Source organism: Pinus tabuliformis, chromosome 2_1, assembly GCF_031772625.1.
Source record: "Pinus tabuliformis cultivar Carrire ecotype Pingquan chromosome 2_1, CPIR1, whole genome shotgun sequence".
Lineage (NCBI taxonomy): Eukaryota > Viridiplantae > Streptophyta > Pinopsida > Pinales > Pinaceae > Pinus > Pinus tabuliformis.
In genome coordinates this window covers 526,065,002-526,073,152 of record NC_142299.1, presented here as the reverse complement: position 1 = coordinate 526,073,152, position 8,151 = coordinate 526,065,002, and positions in this window count along the sequence as shown.

Genomic DNA, 8,151 nt, shown 5'->3' with positions numbered 1-8,151 from the left:
CATTCTTATCTTTTGGTCTAGGAACTAATTCCCAAGTGTTGTTCCTTTCGATTTGCTCAAGTTCTTCATCCATTGCTTTGACCCAACATTCATCTTTGCATGCTTCTTTCACATTTTGTGGTTCAATGGAGGAGAGTAGAGCCAAGTAGCTTGAAGCTTCTGCAAGTGTCCTTCTTGTTTGTACTCCTGCTTCTTTCTGCCCCACAATCTGAGTTTCTGGATGATTCTTTTGGACATATCTGGATGGAGTCTTCTCTTCTATTCTTGTCTGCTCCTCTGGTTCTTCTTGAGATTCTTCTTCTTCTTGAGGTTCTTCTTCTTCATCATTTCGCCTTTGAGAGTAACCTTCATCTTCTTCATGATGAACTTGCCTAGGAATATATCCCTTCTCATCAACCACTATATCAATACTGTCAACAATTCTGCCAAGTCTTTTATTGTAGCACTTGTATGCTTTGCTATGTGGAGAATAACCAAGAAGAATGCCCTCATCTGCTCTAGGTTCAAGTTTGCCAAGTTGCTCATCAGTATTCTTAATATAACATTTGCTCCCAAAGATTTTGAAATGCTTCACGGAAGGAGTTTTACCACTCCAAAGCTCATGAGGTGTTTGAGTGCTGTTTACTGGACATTTGTTTTGTTAAGAATGATAACAGCAGCATGTGCGGCTTCTCCCCAGAAGGTTGCAGGAGTACCTGATTCATCGAGCATAGCACGAGCCATTTGTTGGATAGTTCTGTTCATTCTTTCCACAACCCCATTTTGCTGAGGAGTTCTAGCTGTAGAGAATTCTCTTCTTATCCCATGTTCATCGCAGAAATCAAAAAATTCATTTGATGTGAACTCCCCACCTCTGTCAGATCTGAGGCACTTGATTTTGTGTCCTGATTCATTTTCAGCCAATGCTTTGAAGGATTTGAATTTTTCGAATGCTTCATCTTTGTGCTTCATAAGCCCTAACCAAACAAACCTTGAGAAATCATCAATGAATAATATCAGATATTCTTCCCCTCGAGGTGTCCTTTTCCTAAATGGACCACATACATCTGTATGGACTAGCTCAAGAGGCAAGCTAGCTGATCCTTCCTTCTCTGGAAAGTTAGTTCTGGTCTGCTTTCCAAACTGACAAGATTTGCATATGGTGTTGTCTGGAATTTTGATATCTGGAAGATCGCGAACTGCCTGATATTTGCATGCTTTCCTTATTTGTGAGAAGCTTAGATGTCCCAACCTTCGATGCCATAACCAGTGCTCTTCATCCTTGCTAAGATAGCATTGTTGTTGTCCTTCTTCAAATATGTACAGATTATTTGGAGTTCTTTTGCCTTTGAGAACTGTTTTACCTGTATCAAGATCACGAACAAGACATCCATTCGATCTGAAAATAACCTCTGTTTTTTGATCACACATCTGGCTGACACTTAGAAGATTATGCTTCAATCCATCAACATACAAAACATTTCCAGCCTTGACCTTTTCTTTCAAAGGAGCAATACCTTTTCCTTTTATAGTTGCAGGAGTATCATTTCCAAAAGAAACTTTCTTTCCCTTTTCTAAAGTAGAATAAGATTCAAGTTTTTCTTTATCACCTGTCATATGTTTCGAACATCCACTGTCAATGTACCATAGATTTTCCTGTCCTTCTGCATAAAATGCTATCCCACATCTTTCTGTTTGAGGTTCCTTTATTCTCCATGTTTTGGTGCTTGTGGCTTGTTCCTTTTTCTCCTGAAACCTGCTCCTGCATTCAGAGTCTTTATGACCAAAATTATTGCAAATAGAACATTCAACTTCATTTTCAAGCACCGAAAAGTTGTTATAGGTCCTTTTTGTAATCCCTGTCATACTTCTTTGTTTTTGAGCTTCCCTAGTCATGATTGTTTTATATGCAACACATTGAGCTGCTCTGTGACCAAAGTTGTGGCAAGAAAAGCATTGTCCATTGAAGAAGCTTCTGCGGTTATTGAATCTACCAGCCAACTGATTGTAATTTCTATTTTCATCTATTCTTGAGCCAAACTGAGAAGATTTTACCTGTGGTTGGTTGTAGCTTTTGTTCATCCTTAAGGAGGATTGTCCCTGATAGTTTCTGTTTGTAACTCGTCCCTGCTTTACCTGATTATCTTCATTGTTCTTCCGCTCATTTCCTCTTGCTGCATCAAGATAACTTTTTGAGGTGGATGCTTGAGAGGTTTCTCCATTATAGCCCAAACCTGTCTTGTTTAGAGGAGACCGCTGCACACTGATAATCTCATCCAAAGTTTCAGATCCTTTGACAAATTTAAGATTAATAGCTTTTGTTTTCTCAATTTCTTTTCTGAGACCAACAATTTCACCTTCTAGTTTTTCAAGATGTTTTTCCTTTTCATCAATTTGAAATTGCAAAGTATCAATGATCACATTCTTTTCTTCTATGCCTCTCTTGAGTCTAGTGATTTCATTATAGAGATTATCCACATCTATAGCATCCTCATAATCATCATCTTCAAATGCCATTAACAGCTTATATTTATTACCTTGTTCATCTTCATCACTGTTTGATAAGCCATCACTATCTTCATGGGTGTAGTAGCTTTTCCTATTTGCACTTTGTTTCTTGTTCCATCTAGCAGGTTCTTTTCCTTTATCCTTATAAGGACATTTTGCAGCATAATGACCTACTTTCCCACAAGCAAAGCATTTGAAAGGTAGCTTACCTCTGAACCTTCCAGAACCCCTTTGAAGATTTCTGACAAAATTTGATTCCTCTTCCTCTTCTTCTGGAACATGGCTTGCTTCATAGTAATCTTCTTTTCCTGATGCCTTAAAAGCAGCTTCCCTTCTGTCAGATGGACCTCCCTTTCTCATTTCATAAGCGGTTAGAATTCCATGTAGCTGAGACATAGTGAGAACACGGAGATTTTCTTTTTCTTCTATTGCAGATACTTTAGATTCAAACTTGGGAGATAAAGATCTTAGAATCTTTTGAACTACTATAGTTTCTCTTATTTCTTCACCCAAATTTTTCATACAATTAACAATCTCATCTACCCGAAGAAAATAATTAGCCACACTTTCATCATTATACATCTTGAGAGTCTCATATTGAATCCTGAGTGTTTGAAGTTTAGCTTGCTTTACCTGTTCATCTCCTTCATAGCTAGTGATCATTTTGTCCCATATTTCTTTTGCTGATTTGAAGTGCATGACCTTCATGAATTCTGTTTGAGATATACTTCCTAATAGAGTACTGACTGCTTTTGCATTTGTTTCATATGCCTTTTTCTCAGCTGGATCTGTAGGAGTAGCTGAAGGAAAAGCATAGCCTGTTTCTACAATGTCCCAAACTTCTGTACCAAGAGATTGAAGATATGCAGTAACTCTTACCTTCCAATAATTGAAATTTGTTCCATCAAAAACCGGTGGCCTGATTGATGCTTCTTTCTCGTAGTTGCTCATGATGAATGATCTTCCTTCAAGCGATCAAGCTTCTCTGAAGGACCCGCTCTGATACCAATTGTTGGAAATAATACTGAGAGGGGGGGTGAATCAGTATTATCAGATTAATCAAACTTTTCAAATGCCCAAAAACATATACGCTACTTCAGTTAGGTGAACCAGCGTGTACACGCTTCTGTGACGAAGTAAAACAGCGTATAAGCAGAAAACTCACAATTTAGTTGGCTTATTCTTCAATTAAGTGCATCAGGACATTATTCATCATATTAACAGTAAACATGTGCAGTATAACAGAACAGATAAAAAGCCACACACATGAACACCAAGATATAAGGTGGAAACCCAATGTGGGTGAAAACCACCTGCTGCAAGTTGTCTCTATCTTTCTTAATATGAAACTTCAGTTTACAATCTTTTGTACTGGTGCAGCCTTATACCAGTACGCAGGCTACAACCTGCAGAAGGCTTCAACCTTCTCTCGTTCTCCAAACTTCCTTGGAAGGGAGCTCCAACCCCCTTTTTCTTTTGTACTAGCCAAGATACTAGTACGTAGGTGCTGACCTACAATCTTCCTTCTTCCAGGTATCACTTTTCATACATTTTCAGACTTGGATATTCCTGAAGCACAACATTACAATCTGAAGACCACAATTCATTCAATTTTCACAACAGATCATTGAAGCATAAAACAACCCAACTTTGAATCACTGAACCACTGAACCCTGTCAATCACCAGTTACCAGAACACAGAGCAGACTACAGAACTCTGTAATAACAGTCAGACCCCACTGTAAACTCAAATCAAGCTTCAAAAGATATACGCTACTTTAATGAGCAGAAACCGCGTATACACGCGCTTTTACCGAAGCCAACCTGCGTACAGATCTAAAAATAAACTTTCTCAATTTGCAGCTGTACCAGATATTAGTTAGACTCAGAACGTAACATTGCGACAATATGCAGATCTAGAAATACGCATAATCAACCATATCATGATAGTGCATTTCAAACCATTTGATCCCGATCTCTCCTTAGATCTAGTTCTCCATCAACCGATGAGATCTCTCCTTAGCTCAGATCAACCAACTCAGAACCTGCATATCAGATCTCTTTCTCTCTTAGATATTCATGCCTTGTCGAAAGATGATCTTTGCCTAATGATCTTCTTCTCCTTATATAGCCTTAGGCCTTTCTCAATACCAAGAGCCAAAACCATAGTAACACAATACCATCAACTTTAAAACTAGGGATCGACACGCCCGTCGAGACATAATGGTCCGAAATCATAGGCACAACTTCCAAGGTCTAACCACCATGAACCAAAGGAACCTTTCCACATACACGCGCTTTTTCTGAATCTAACTTGCGTGTACACGCGACTTGGGCTTAACGAAAGAGCGTGTATGAGCTTTCTTGCCATGCTGTACTGAGATCTGTCTTCTGATTGAGTTGCCATCACCTGTACTAACCTTTGAGCACCTGTACCATCCACTGAGTGAGTTGCCATCAAGGACAACACTTGAACCATAATGCCAACATTTTTATCCCACATTACGAGGTTTGCTATTTTACAAATATTTTCAAGACCAAAATAAGACCAACATTCACAAACTAGAACCAATTTCTACATTTAGGATGGCTACAACCATCCTACAATTAGTTTTACTTAATTTAAATATAATTAAATTATAAAATTTAATAATATGAAATTTTAATTAATTTTTTAATTCAAATTACATTTACGAAATTACCAATAAAAATAAATATAAATATAATATTTCAAAATTAAAATAATATAAGTACATTATTCTATAATCAAAATTAAAATTGTTATAAATAAATAAAAAACTAATTTTAACGAATAATATTTATATAAAGAAATAATATATATATATATGTAATTTATAAAAAAACAAAACAATTAATTAAATTAAAAATTATATATAATAAAATAAATATATTTTTAAAAAAAAATCCAAATACCAGTTCAAAACTAAATATTAAATTAAAAATAATAATATTAAAAAATAAAAAATTATAAAAAAAACAACTGCTATCAAATTCTATGTATTTTCATGAAAGTACTATAAAAATTTGAGTTATTTAATTTGAGGTAACTTTCTTGATGTTTGTTAAAATATAATTATTTTTACTAAATTACTACACAAATATTTTGTTTATTTATATTTTTCTTTAAATCTAATTTTTTACCATTTATGAAAAGATCAACCACATGCAGCCCTTATACTTCATTGAACTCAAGAACTTGCAAACTAGTTTATAGGGAAATAGCAATGCCTACAAGATCCCAAGTTAAATTTTTTAGAACAACATTTATATTAGCCATATTTGTAAACTTTTTATTCAATTGTGATTAAAATGTTTTTCAAAATAATTATGTTTTTCTAAATAATTGAGATAATTGCCACACTAAAAAAAACCGTAAAGTTTTTAATTTCACTCATAATTTCATAATTTTATTTATGTAAAAAATAAATATGCTACTTTCGAGTCACGCTAAAGAATTGCACGTCGTAGTTGGATACAACGCATGCAGAGGAAGTGCCACGTTAGTGCATCCCGCTTGCAAGAGATTTTATGCACTGACTGACGATATTCGTAAGTGACCGATCATTGCGGGATAAGGGCAAAATGATTTGAACCAATATAATTTTACATAAATAAAATTAAAATATTAAAAAAAATTGAATTTTTTCTATAATGTTAATTTTATAAATTACTATTTAATTTTTAATTAAATGCTAGCTAAATTCTGGTCACTTAAATATTTTTTATATTAATTAATATTAAAATTTTAAATTTTATTTTTGCATTTAAATTCTGGTCACTTAAATATTTTTATATTAATTAATATTAAAACTTTAAATTTTATTAAAAACAAAATTTATATATTCAAAATAAATTTAAGGGAAGTATAAATTTTTACAAAATTTTTAAATTGTGAAATTCCAATTTGGATAAAAAAAGTTGTTTCAAGAAATCACATCTAAAAAGAAACAAAATATGATCTAGATAGTTAAATTATTTTATTCCTTTCTTGAAGAATGAAACAAAATATGATAAAGATCGCCAACGTATCTTATCACTCAGTGCAAAACTAAACAAAATATGACAAAGATCACCAACGTGGAAACCACGTATAAGAGTGTTGCAGATCATGTCATGCATCGTGCCAAGTTGTGAGACCGTATAGTCGGCGGAATAATTAACGCGACTGTCTAATCCTGTTGGCAAAGCTCATGATCGTCCACACAATTACTTCGCACTCTCTCGGAGAAATACTTTGCACTCTCTTGGAGAAAAATCAATCAACCTCCAGGTGACTTGTATGATGACGTCGTGTAAAACCGAGTGAGCCGCCATTCTGCTCGTTCTCGTGTCATGAACCCCTACATTCATTGCCATGTCCTTTAGTGCATTCACTTGAAATCGAAGCTGGATACAACGCATGTAGGAGAAGGTGCCACGTTAGTTCATCTTGTCTGCAATTTTTTTTATGAACGGACGATGTTTGTACATGAGTGATCATGGTAGAATAAGAGCAAAATAATTTTAACCAATAAAATATTAAAAAAAATGAATTTTAATTTATAATGTTATCTTTATAAAATGTTGTTTAATTTTTATTCAAACGCTGGTTAATTCTCGGTCAACACAAAAAACGAATGCGTAATACCCTATCTTGTGGCGACTAATAACTCTGAGAAATGTTTTATCCACCTCCCATCAACAAAAAAAAATCAAAATAAAAACTAAACCCCTAAAATCCCAATCCTATATCTTTGATCATAGAGATTTAGAAATTTAAGGATTAGAGTTTGGTTTAGTTTTTATTTATTATTTATTTAATTTTTATGAGAATGGGGTGAAGAAATATGGTTAAAAGATAATATTATTATGACATAATTTTTTATAGATTAATCTAGACTTATCTTAACCTGGGATCTATCAAGTGCTTAGAGGGATCAAATCTCTTGAGATGTAAGAGATTTGATCCTTTTCAGTGTTTGATAGATCTGAGGTTAAGATGAATCTAGGCTAGTTTTTATATACACAAACCATATCTAGGTTGGATCCATCTCTCCCTCTCTATCTCTCTCTTCCCTCGCTCTCCATCCCTCTCTCCTTTGCCGAAGAATCTAGGGAAGTTAGAGTTAATGAGATTCTTCTTGCATGATAATTATTTATGAGTTATTTAACTTTATTTATTAACACAATCTTCACTTGTTATTATTATTAGAGTGTGTCTTCTTAGTTCATCAAATAGCTACCAAAATCAAAGAGACAAGAACACACGATGTTGGCTTTCTTCTTATAAAGATTCCAATTGACGAATACCAAGACCATGACCCTTGACCTATCATGCCACTCCAAGACCAAGACAAAAAATCCTCTTGATTTTCACTACTGAGATGATCATCACTGCTGCTTCATCATTGTTCCATCTTTACTTAGATCATTGTTGCATACTGAGATCATCTCTACCACCATTACTGTTACATCATTATTGCACCTTGCTGCACTATCACAGAGATCTTCATCACTGTTGTATCCTCACCGAGATCTTCACAACAAAGAGATCTGATATATATATATATATATATATATATATATAGATATATATATATATATATATATAGATATATATATATATATATATATATATATATATATATATATATATATATATAT